We start from the raw sequence: 14,507 nt of genomic DNA, 5'->3' as shown, positions 1-14,507 counted from the left end.
GATAACATAGATGGAGATTTTTTTTATGTCACATGCACCCCTATCAATGCTGAATACACATAACTGTTCCCATTGAACTGATAATTGGAATGTCTTGTGAGAACACTATTTATAGGTAGTTCCAATTGACAGTACGCCACATACTAATACAGTCAGCAGTTGATAGTAGAGTATGGAGTTGCTTTGAGTGATGATTTCTGTGTTTAGTCTGGTGACAACGAAGTTTCACAGGATCATTCATGCAAGAGAAAGAACAGGAACACGTGTTTATACCTCTTTCAGTGCTTTTAGTTGTGAAATCAGTATATGTATGTGCTATATTTATGGCATGCACCTAGCTGTCTAACCTGTATATGTATGTGTTATTTATAGTGTACGTCTGGCTGTGTAACCTGTATATGTATGTGCCATGTTTATGGAATACATCTAGCTGTGTAACCTGTATATTTGTGTCAAATTTATGGCGGATATCTAGCTGTGTAACCTGCATATGTATGCATCATATTTACAACACACATCTAGCTGTGTAACATGTATTTATATTTGTCATATTTATGGCATACATATAGCAGTGTAACCTCTGTATGAATTGTCAGATTTGTGGCACACATCTAGATGTGTAATCTTTATATGTATGTGCCATATTTATGACATGCATCTAGCTGCGTAACCTGTGTAGGTATAGCATATTTATGTCACACATCTAGCTGTGTAGCCTGTATATATATATATATATATATATATATATATATATATATATATATATATATATATATATATATATGTGTGTGTGTGTGTGTGTGTGTGTGTGTGTCATATTTATTACATAAATCTAGTTGTGTAATTTGTATATGTATGAGACATATTATGGCACATATCTAGCTGTGTAACCTGTATATGTATATGTCATATTTATATCATATATCTAGCTGTGTAACCTCTAAATGAAATGTTATTTTTATGGCATGCATCTAGCTGTGTATCCTCTGTATGTAAGTACTATATTTATTCCATACATCTAGATGTGTAACCTGTACATATATGTTTCATGTATATAACATACATTTAGCTGTTTAATCTGTATATGTATGGGTCATATTTATGGAACATATCTACCTGTGTAACCAGTGTGTATATACATATATATATATATATATATATATATATATATATATATATATATATATATATATATATTTATGGTATATGTCTAGCTGTGTAACCTGTATATGTATGGGACATATTTCTGGCACATATTTAGCTGTGTATCCTGTATATGTATGTGTTATTTATAGCACACATCTAGTTGTGTAACCTGCATATTATATGTATTTGTCATATTTATGGAATACAGCTAGCTGTGTAACCTGTATATTATATGTATATATGTGCCATATTTATGGTATACAGCTAGCTGTGTAACCTATTTGTTATATGTATATATGTGTCATATTTATGGTATACAGCTAGCTGTGTAACCCGTGTATTTATGTATTATATCTATGGCACATATCTAGCTGTGTAACCTGTATATGGATGTGTCATATTTACAACACACATCTACCTGTGTAACCTGTATTTACATGTGTTATATTTATGTCATGCATGTGCAACCTCTATGTAAATTGCCATATTTATGGCATACATCAAGATGTGACATCTTCTGTGACCAGTCAATATTAGACTATTTTTGTATGGCAATAGCTATCCACTTCCAAACTAAACTGCACTACACCAGAATTAGTAACACCAGAAATAATTAACTTGTGCTAGTTTAGTTCCCCCTTGAACTGTACTGCCATTTACTTAACTGCAGTTCATCTATTCTCTTGGTACTCTCTCCATATCACTTAGCTACAGTTTGAGTCAATTGATTGTTTGTTTTTGTTTGAATTGCCCATCTTTCAGAATCTAGTTGAGAGACCTGTCAATCACTCCTACAGGACTCCTCCTGCAATTAGTTCCTACCCTCCTCCCCCACTAGGAATGCATAGCACAGAAGTTATACAAAGGCCTGTATTCACTGTTATCTGATTGTTCTCCAGCCCACAACCCCTCCTAAGAGCAGCTAACAGGTCTCTGCCCACTTTGTTCCCCACCCTGCCCCCAATTCCCACCCACGCCCAGTGGTCCTACCACCAACCACAACACTACTCCCAACTCTAAATCCACCATCTTCCCACTACTACCCCTCCTCTTCTGATAACATGAATAAGCATACAATACTTATACTCTTTGCATACCCTTACATCTTACCAAAACTCCATTATACCCCTACTCAACCACTTCCACGGTACAACTATTCACTCCACCACTCATGACTCACCCTCACTCTGCTCCTCTTCCACCAACTCAAGAACCATCCCTATGCACCCCCCACATATTCTATCAACTAAAATACTAAAACAAAAATGCATCCCTACAAGTTAACAAAATAACCCTCCCTCCACATCTGTTACCGACTGCACCCAATCATAAAGTTTCCCTAAAATGCAAACTCTTTCACAAACTGATAAAACTAATAACCTCATGCATATCAAAACTTGCCCTCAGTGGAGACATCCACCCCAACCCTGGCCCCTCCATCTCCAACCCCACTTCTAATAATCAGACTAAAAACCACATCTCCCAAATCCCAGCCAGAAGAAAACCAAATGACCTCCTTCTGCTAAGCCTAAATATCAGATGTATAGCCAACAAAGTCTGCGAACTCCATGCCACCATAGACTTATACTTCCCAGATATAATCATCCAGACAGAAAACTGGCTAAAACCTCACATTACCAGTGAGCAAATCCTCCCTAATGGTTACAACATACTAAGACTAGACCAACTAAACAAGAAAGGCGGTGGTATAGCTATAATATTTAAACAGCATCTAAACATCCAGATTCTAAACTCATCAGATTCCCAAATTGCCAATGAAGAAATAATATATACCAACCTGAAAATAAACCAAATTAAAACCATCAACATAATAGGATGCTACTTCCCACCTGGCCAAAATATCCCTCCACTAGAAAACCTCCTAAGCTGGACTACCCACCATCTCCCTCAAGAGACCTTAATTTTAGGTGACTTCAATATTGATTGGCAATCCTGTTGCGGCAACCATCCAACCCAGCATCTAAACCTTCATGGCTTCACCCAACTAGTCCAGTCACCAACCAGAATAAATAAAAACTCCAACAAGCACACTACCCTGGATTGGATACTAGTCAGCAAGATTCCCCAGTCCTATATAGCAGGCTGCCTATCAGATAGCCTCAGTGATCATTCCCCAACATTCCTACTCAAAAAACACCCATACCAAGTTAAACCAGTCATCTACCGTCAAATATGTAAAAAACTACACTTTAACCCAATCACATTCATCTCATCCCTCAAAGAATGTAACTGGCACCCTCTAAATTACCTCAGCCTAGATGATGCAGTCCAATTTTTCAACACTATCTCCCTAAGCATCCTAAATAACCATGCCCCATAAGACTTACCAGAACCAAAGTCCAACCCTCCCCATGGCTAGAGAAAACCACTAGGTCAGAAATGAAAAACCAAGATAAAGCTTGGGAACACTGGTGCAAAAACAAAACCCGCTCAGCTAGACCAAAATTCCTAGAACTACACAATAGAGTCAAAAAGCTAATAAAGGAGGACAAAATCCAATACTACCAATCTGCCCTCAACTCCTCCCAACACAACTCCAAACAATTCTGGACCTCCATAAACTCCATCCTCCACCCAAGTAAAATCAATACCCCTACACCTAACATTCCTCACTCCTCAGAAAATATTGCTACCTCATTCAATACACACTTCACAGAAACCGTACTATCACTAGCGAGACAACACGAGCCCCCTCCCCTACACCCCACGCCTTCACCCAGTAATCTCCCTAGACAACACAACCCCCTCCCCTACACCCCACACCTTCACCCAGTAACCCCCCCACACTCTTCTCATTTTCTCCCATTCTAGACAACACAACCCCCCCACCCCCCACACCTTCACCCAGTAATCCCCCAGACAACCCAACCCCTCCCTACACCCCACACCTTCTCCCAGTAATCTCCCCAGACAACACAACCCCTCCCTACACCCCACACCTTCACCCAGTAATCCCCCAGACAACACAACCCCCTCCCTACACCCCACACCTTCACCCAGTAATCTCCCCAGACAACACAACCCCCTACCCTACACCCCACACCTTCACCCAGTAATCCCCCAGACAACACAACCCTCCCTACACCCACACTTTCACCCAGTAATCTCCCCAGACAACACAACCCTCCCTACACCCCACACCTTCACCCAGTAATCCCCACCCTCTTCTCATTTTCTCCCATTCTAGACAACACCCCTCCCTACACCCCACACCTTCACCCAGTAATCTCCCCAGACAACACAACCCCTCCCCTACACCCCACACCTTCACCCATAATCCCCCAGACAACACAACCCCTTCCCTACACCCCACACTTTCACCCAGTAATCCCCCAGACAACACAACCCCTCCCTACACCCCACACCTTCACCCAGTAATCCCCCAGACAACACAACCCTCCCTACACCCCACACTTTCACCCAGTAATCCCCTAGACGACATGACCCCTCCCTACACCCCACACCTTCACCCAGTAATCCCCCAGACAACACAACCCTCCCTACACCCCACACCTTCACCCAGTAATCCCCCACACTCTTCTCATTTTCTCCCATTCTAGACAATACCCCCTCCCTGCACCCCACACCTTCACCCAGTAATCTCCACAGACAACACCACCCCCCTCCCCTACACCCCACACCTTCACCCAGTAATCCCCCCAGACAACACAACCCCCCTCCCCTACACCCACACCTTCACCCAGTAATCTCCCCACACTCTTCTCATTTTCTCCCATTCTTACCTCCAACATAACAAAACTCTTAACTAAACTTAAACCCACAAAATTAGCAGTAGACAACCTCCCAAGTGAATTCCTACAAATTGCAGCTGACGCCCTAGCCTACCCAGTATCCATCTTGATTAACCGATCTCTGTCAGAATGCTACGTCCCTACACTATGGAAAATTTCACACATCATTCCCCTTCACAAAGGCGGCCCCTTCAAAGAACTAACCAACTACTGCCCCTCCACAGAACTAACCAACTACTGCCCCATAGTGATTCTATCTCCACTCTCCAAAATACTAGAGAGATGCATTCACTCTCAAATCTCAGACTACCTCCTTACTAACAACCTCCTTTCTAATACTCAACATGGTGTCCGACCAAACCATAGCACCACCACTGCCTTACTCTCTTTTACTAACACTATCATTCACCATAAAAACAATGGCCATCTCTCCTCTGCTACTTTCCTAGACCTATCTAAAGCATTTGACATGGTCCCACACAAACAACTCCTCGCTGTACTCAATAACCTATCCTTTTTCTCAGTCAGTCACCAACTGGTTTCAAAGTTACCTGTCTCACTGCCAGCAAACTGTTGTATGGCAAAATGACATATCTCCCCAACTACCTGTCTCTATTGGTGTTCCCCAAGGATCCATCCTTGGACCCCTACTCTTCTCTATTTTCACCAATAATCTAGCCTCTGCCATCAAACATGGCACACTCATGCAATATGCAGATGACTCAACCATCATCTGCTCCGCCCAGTCCCTACCGAAACAGCAAAAGGTCACACAGCATGCCTTTTCCTCTGTTGAAACTTGGCTATACGATGCACAGTTAATATTCAACCCAAACAAAACTAAACTCCTCATCTTCAAACCCACCAAACATACTCAAAACAACTCTCACTTTAACATCACAGCAAAAGACAACACCACTATCCACTCAACAGATCACACCAAATTGCTAGGAGTTGAAATAGACAACAATCTGAAATTTGACATTCACATATCCATGACCATAAACAAACTCCACCAAAAACAAGGTGCCTTATACAGAAATAAGCAACTCCTCACCAAAGCAGCTAGGATTTCAGTTGCAAATTCATACCTTATCTTCACCCTAATTTATGCCTCTCCAATATATACCAACCTAAGGCAATGCGATCTAAATAAACTTGAGACCTGCTACAACAAAATCACCAAATTCGCCACCGGGGCATCCTACCACAGTCACCACTGTCTCTCACTTACAGAACTAGGCTGGCTAGAACTCCCTCACCTCCTTCAATGATATCAACTCGCACTTGTCCACAAACTGGTTAACCATCCTCTAAAGGTCCCATCCCTCCAGTATCTACTCCAACCCTATCTCACCACCAGACCACTACGATCCAGCAACAAAAATCAATTACAGGTTACTAGAGCCAACAACACTGTTGGAGAAGCACTATTCTCCAGCGCTATAGCCAAATTATGGAACACCCCCCCCCACACACAATAACCTCTCTACCCTCATGCACCCACTTCAAAGCTTTACTTAAAGCACACCTAAAAACATGCTGGCTATGCCCTTGTAACTCTCCCCTCTAACTTCTCCCACTCAATCTACCCTCTGCCTCTCTTCCACCCCACAAACTACCTTTGATTACAGCAAGCTCTGATACTTCCATGCCTGTCTACTTATTATATGTCAGTAACTTCTTATTGTACCAAGTGTTAATATCTGCTATGACTTTGTGGATAGAACAGATGCTAGTTATCTACTAAATGTACTATGTTCTTCATCTGTAACTATGTTTGTAATATTTTAATTGCTAGGATTCTTCATCTGTAACTATGTCTGTAATATTTTAATTTGTGGAGCTTTTCTCCCCAGGCCTCCACTGAAAATGGACCTGCATCCAGGCGGACATTCCCGGTCAACAAATGTAAATAAATAAATAAATATGCATGTGCCATATGTATGGCACACATCTAGCTGTGTAACCTGTATATGTATAAGTGTCATGTTTACTACATACATCTAACTATGTAATCTGTATATGTATGAGACATACTTATGGCACATATGTATTTGTGTAACCTGTATAAATATATGTCATTAATGGCATAAATCTAGCTGTATAACACATATATGTATGTGTCATGTTTATGGAATGTGTCTAGCTGTGTAACCTGTGTTTACATATGTTTTATATATATATATATATATATAGCATATATCTAGCTGTGTAACCTCTGTATGAAATGTCATTGTTATGGAATACATCTAGATATGCAATTTTTATATGTATGTGCTCAGTGCCATTTAGGTGATTGAAGTCTTAGAAATTTGAATTTCATATGGGCGACACCATATGATCGAAGTTTTAAAACTTTGAACAGTAAAACGGAGATCTCCATACAGTGCGGAACTGGAAATTTTCCCTTTTCCTCGCTGTACTGTGATCTTGGAGTTGGTATATTTAAATAGCTGGGGGTATGGGGGGTGCAGGGGGGCTTGCCCTCAAACATAAATGTCTAGGGATTTATTTTCTTTTTTTTTTTTTTTTGTTTAGCTGTTTGAAATTTTAAAGCTATGACCATATGGTCCCGGCCATATGAAATTTGAGGTTCTGAAACTTTGATAATCTAAATGGGACCGTATGTGCCATATTTATGGCATTAGTTTAGCTGTCTAACCTCAGTATGTAAGTGTCATATTTATGGCGTATATTTAGCTGTGTAACCTGCATGTGTGTGTCATATTAATGGTACACGTCTAGCTGTGTAACCTATATATGTATGTGTCATGTTTATGACATATATCTAACTATGTAATCTATATATTTATGAGGCATATTTATGGCACATATCCAGGTGTTTAACTTGTGTATGTATATGGCATTGATGACATACATCTAGTTATTTAATTTGTATATATATATATATATATATATATATATATATATATATATATATCAATCATGTTTGTGGTATATATCTAGCTGTGTATCCTGTATATGTATGAGACATATACAGGATATGTATGAGACATATTTATGGTCTATATTGATCTGTGTAACCTGTACGAATATGTGTAATATATAGGCTATGTCACGCTGTGTAACATGTATATGTACTGCATTTATCATTGTTATAGAGTATGTTGAGCTGTGTAACCTGTATATACATATGTCATATTTATGGCATACAGTATATCAGGCTGTGCAGCCTGTATACACATTCATCATATTTATTGTTTATGGTTTGTATAAGCTTTTTCTACATTGTCTGGTTCCTACCCACATTACAAAGTCATGCTGCTTAGGCTGTCAGTTTAGTATAATAAATGAAAGAATATCCTCTGGAGCCTTTCTTCCCTGGTCTGCTCTGTAAAGCTTCCTTCTTAATGAAATGGTAACCATTAGAAATGTTGAGACCTACTTCAGCAAGTCCTGAAGTACTGAGTCTGAATTGCCCCCCCCCCCCCCCAAAAAAAAATGGATTACTTATACCATGGCCATTTTTCAGAATATTCCCTTTTCTCGGAGGTATGGTAATATCAGAGTTAGTATAAAACTGTATCTCTCTCTCTCTCTCTCTCTCTCTCTATATATATATATATATATATATATATATATTTATATAGATATATATTTCATGTTCAGAGGAGTGAGGGGGACTTGTCCCTTTACATTGGGGTAGTTTAAAGGAGAAAAGCAATGTTCAAGATTCACTTTTGTCCTATATTTTCATTTTTTGGGGGGGGGGGGTGAGTTGGCACTCAGCATTACGAGTGCCAACATTTCAGTAGGTAACCCAATGAACCTTACCACTGATGCAAGCATTTCAGTAATTTGTACCTTGCTGTGCTTAAGCTATCTCATTTTTTATGCTTACAAAATTTATAGTTAGTTTATTCTATTTAAAGTTGATCTCTGCATGTTTCCTATATAATGTAATTTCATAAAATAGATAATCTGCATAAGAGGTCAGCACTTCCCTATCATTTGTTTCTGATCCCCTCAGGAAGGCATTAAATCTGTGCTTTAAAGATAATATGTGCAACCTTACTTTTACTAGTTTTGAGGCATATGCTGTATTTATTTTGTACTGTGTGCAGACAGTGAATGGTTATGAGGTTGAGACAAATGCAAGGCCCACTGTATTAAAATGCCTTGTCATACATTTATGAATGGATGAGTGCAGAACAGGGTAACTCACTTCTTAGTCATGTATGGTATGGGACATACTTGTGCTCTTGTATTTAAAAGAAATGAGTAAGACTAAACAATCTAAAGCTATATTACCTTGCAAAGTCATAGAAGATAACATTTTTATCATTATTCAATAGTTCCTTTTAAAATACTTTAACATACACATACAAAATGAGCCTTTTGTACTCCCCCGATTTATTGTAACAGAATATCATCTTAAGGGAATACAGCAGTGTTCACATCTTGGTGTGCTTACTTGGTCTCTGAAGAAGGCATATCAGTAGCTGCCCTGACAAGGGGTCTGAAACCTTATGAACAAATCTGCTGTAAACTAGGTCTTACAGACGTGAAACATAAAAATGTTTGTTCAGCCTGGAAATGTTGTGTTTTTGTCTTAAAGCATAAACTAATGATTTACTGCATATAATAATTTTAAGACAGTATCTGTCATACTGCACAAACCTGTGACATCTTTGGCTAGATTTGTACTGGAGCTGATGAGATGTTGACCCACCTTCTAGTATTAATAATGGAACAGCTGGGTGGTCTACGTTGAATGGTATTCTGACAGTGATGTTCTGGTGGGTTGACCAATATTTGCCTGTCTGGTCATTCTCACTGAGTGTATACACTACTCATTTAGTCTGACTGCCTACTCTAAATAAAAGCTAACTTTCTACAATTAAAAATGTAAAAGTACAGTTACAACTGTATTACTTGCATGTAAAATAAAAGCAGCATTAATGGTCAGTCTTTTTTGCACATTTTTGAGGCATATTCTTAAATAACTTTTAGAAAGTAATATTATAAAGATTTTTCTCCCTTTATACTTGGAAACTAATATTCTGCCTGCCAGCCATATAAGTTTGAATTAACTTTTTCTAACATTCTCACTGTCATCTTAAGGAGACCAGGACTGGATACACTGGTGCCCTTGTATTCAGTGGTACAGCAAGCATTAGATTGCATGTAATGGCTTGGAGTGGGTCATGCTGTATAATTTACAGGCTCTGTTATTTCTACTGCAGGAGGAAGGGCTTCACCTAAAAGGAGCTTCCTAATCTTATTAAGGAATGTTATATATATATATATATTTTTTTAACAAGAAACATCTTTATTAAATTATCTCTTATAACGCAATCATGCATTTATATAAATGAAAATAAACCATATTGACATAATCTTAGTTGCAAACATTATACATCACTTATAATCTACCCAATCATTGTCAGTCAAACATTATATAGCTCATTCAAATCCTGCCCTGTGTTCAACCTTGTTCTACCCGTGTATGTTTTGTTCCCACCATTCCCACTTTCCTATGTGGTTTGCTCCGACCCTTTTCTAAATATCCCAATTCCATTTGTTTTATCGCCGTTACTATACTCACTACTTCTAGTACAGTTGGATTAGATTTTTGTTTCCATTTTCAGTAATTGTTTTTTTCAAAGTCACCATAATTAGACTCAGCAAGGCCTTACTATGTCTAGGCGATTCTGTATCATAGCTCAGAAAAATCATTTCCCTAGTTACACCAATTTGCTCACCCAGTATCTCTGTTAGAGGTGTCTGCAGGGAATCTTTAAATTCTGTCAAGTCATTATATTCCCAGAAAAATACGTTCTCAATTATCACTTTCTTCCTCGTCACCCTCAAACATTTGCTGTCTACCTGAGGAAAAATTATCTGAAGTCTACTTGGGGTATAAAAATATCTGTGTAAACATTTTCAAGCAAAAATCCTAAATCTTCTAGATTTTGTTGTATATTTGGGAGACATTCATATATCCTTCCATTGTTCTTTGTGAATTGCTTATCCAGTGTCTCCTCCCAATCCTTTCTAACATATTCTGATTGATACTTATAGTTATCATGCAGTATTTTATATGCTCTACTAATTGTTCCTTTTTTAACAGCAGCTTCTGTTCTAGATTCTATTAAAAACTCTACCAGTACTGGTCTTATATTTAGGACCCCCCATTTCTTTCTCTTTACATATACTTTGATATCAATTTGTGACAGGAAGGCAATTTCTAACCTACAGTCCAAATAAATTCTTGGCGTCTTCCCATTCTAGTATCTTTCTCTGTCTAGTTATTTGCTTCCAATACCTTGGGTTCCTTTGCCAGTTTTCTCCAATAAATTCCAGCCCCCTCTTGCCTATTTTTTGTATCCCTAATTGCAGTCATCCCTATTGGCAGAATCTCCTTTTAACATTCCCATGTTGGCTTAGTTCTTAGACTACTTTCTGCTACTTTATGAATATAATATTCTGTATGATTACTGTTAATCTCCTTAAAGGCCTGCATCCAAAATCCCAGTCTTTCCTTATTTCTTGAGCTTCCTCCCATTTCATCATCATCACTTTCCACTTTGAATTATAGGTTTCTGTTTGTGCTATGTATAGGAGCCTTAACTGTGTAGCTCTGAAATACCCCTTCAAATCGGGTAATCCCAATCTGCCTTGTTTTATTGGAAGAATCAACTTATCTCACTTGACACTTGCCTTCTTCCCCTCCCAGATAAAATTCTTCAGCTCTTTAATTGCTATCCACAACTTCTCCTCTGACTGATAAAAATATGCCTAACCTGTGTATAAGATTAAAGAGACTAAAAACATTTTAACTGCTTGTATCTTACTATACATAGCCATATAACAGTGCTTCTAGTTTCTAAGTTTTTTTATTATCTTTTGTTTAGTCTCTTCCCACATATCCTTAGCTGCCACATCAGAATTATTTTAATCCATAGTCCTAAATAGTTCATTTTATCATATCCTCATAAATATGAATATTTCTGAACTGATTCATGTGTGAGTACATAATTTACCACTGTTGCCTTTGTTTTAGCTTCATTAATTTTGTATCCCAAAAAGATCTGAAACTGTGTCAAAATTTTCCACAACACTGTAATGCCCTTTTCTAGTTTTATCAGGTATAAAATAATATCATCTGCAAATAGACCCAGTTTCTCTTGACTACCATGCCAATTATATCCTTGAAATTCTGAGTCCCATATTTTATTTGCCAATGGTTCTAAATGTAATGCAATAACAAGGTGGAAGGAGGACACCCCTGCCTGGTTCCTCTGCTCAAGCAAAAGTTATCAGAGAGGAGCCCACCACTTTAATTTTCATCTCCTAATCAACCTTATAATTGTATCAGAGAATGCAAATGCTTTCATTGCCCTGCTCATAAAGTCCCAGCTTACTCTGTCAAATGCTTTCTCTGCATCAAGACCCACCAACAACAATTGTGTTTTCTTGCATTCTGCTTCCCTCTGGATCATCAAATTCTGTTATGTTGTCAAATGTTTGTCTCCCTTCCACAAAATCACATCGATCCATATCTATCAATTTTGGTATCACTTTTGCCATTCTTTTAGCCATTATAGATATAAACACTTTATAATCATGATTTAGTACTGAAATGGCCCTGTATGAAACTGGATCTGATGGATCTTTATCCTCTTTAGGTATTACAGCTACCACCACTTCCTTCCAGGATGTTTGTACTTCTCCTCTTAAAATACTGTTAAACAAAACCTTCCAGACCTTTATCAATTTTTTCCTTCCTATCTTCCAAACCTCTACAGGAATACCATCTATTCCTGGGGACTTTCCTGTAGATTGGGTATACATCAACATTTTTATCTTATGTCCTCCTATCCTGTTAGTAATTGAGCCTCATCTGCCTCTAACCTTGGCATATTTAATTCTTCCATAAACATTTCCATTTATACCTTTTCTTGATTTCCATATTTCTCTGCTTTATATAGACTTTCATACAGAATTTCCAAAATATTTCTAATACTTCTATAGGATCTTTTGTTATCTTCCTTTTTATAGGCTCTCTAAGCTTGGCAACAACCCTTTCTGTTGCCTGAGTTGTGCTAAAAGTTTTTGTGCGCTAGAATTATTATCAAAAACAGTTGCTTAACAGCAACCCAAACTCATGCATATTATCAAGGTAAGCCCTTATTTTCTGTTTAGCATTCTGCATTTACTCCTCTTCTTGTTCAGTGCGATTCTCCCTGTACATCTGAAATTCCCTCTAAATAATTTTTATTTCTTCTTAACCATATCTCCATTTCTTTTATTTCCACCCTATTTTTAAACTCCACCTTAATTTTATCCCACTCCCTAGCTATATCTTCAAAGAAATTTCTGTCTTCTCTAATAGCTTCTGAATAATTTACACTATCCATTCCTTAAATTCCTCTATTTTCAACAGATAGGTGGAAAAGCCCCAGTGTCTCATTTTTATTTCATTACCCTGTGTTTTTATTTTAGCTGTTATTGGTGCATGATCTGAAATAGTTATTGGGTGAGTATCAAGACTTTCAATTAAATACACATATTCCTGTGAAATGTAAATTCTGTCTAGCCTAGCCCAATTTTTGTATCTTGGGGAATAATATGTAAATTCATACCGAACTTCTAGTATTGAATTTGCATATTCCATGCCAAATATTTTCATAAATTTCTTCAAACATTCACCCTCTTTTGTTATATTTCCCTTTTGGGCCCCCCAGACACATCTTCAATGTTGCAAATCAAATTCCAGTTCTTACATATAAGTAATATTCCCTGCTGAAAGCTTAATATTTCTCCCAGAATGTTTTTAAGCTCCATCATAGGAGTTTTAGGTGTAATATAAATACATGCCAGTATAATCCTCCTCCTTTGGCAGTAGCTTCTTAGTACTACAAATCTCCCATTATTATGTCCTAATTATTATGATGATTATTATTATTATTATTATTATTATTATTATCATTATTATTAACACCTCTTTCCCTTTGTCCTAGGCATTCAGCTGAATATCCATCCTGAAAACCTTACTTTATCAAGTTCACATGTTCAGTTCTTTCCAGGTGTGTCTCCTGTAGAATAACTATTTGCATTCTACATTTTTAATATCATTCACTACTCTTTCTTTTTTGTATTTGCAGAAAGCATCTTTGTATTAAAAAGAAAAAACAAGAGCACCTGTTTACATTAGTATCCCCATTGTACTTAAAAATCACTGAAAAATTTTACTTTATAGCATGCAAAGAAAATAATGTACTATGAAAATAGTATCATTAAGAAAAACATTTGTTTACTTACAGTTTACTTTCTCCATCCTCTTCCCCTCTCCTAAGTATTTTTCTGAACATTAATGACATGAAGTAGGACATATGCTTTAGAGTCTCCTACAAGTTTAATAAAGTCCAAAAGAGTCCAATATACTCTTGTTCTGTCATGTTTCAGACATATAATTATTGCTTTGTAATCCCACATTTGTAAATTTCCAAGTTACTGGTTTTATTCCTGTTCATCTGCGTCTCCCAAATCATGTCTCAGCTTCATTTCCAGCATGCTCTCAGTTTTTCTATTCGACTCTTGTGCTTTTTTCCTTCTCTC

This window comes from Protopterus annectens, chromosome 1.part0, assembly GCF_019279795.1.
Source record: "Protopterus annectens isolate FY-2018-M chromosome 1.part0, PAN1.0, whole genome shotgun sequence".
NCBI lineage: Eukaryota > Metazoa > Chordata > Ceratodontiformes > Protopteridae > Protopterus > Protopterus annectens.
Note: the sequence above shows the minus strand (reverse complement) of the source record.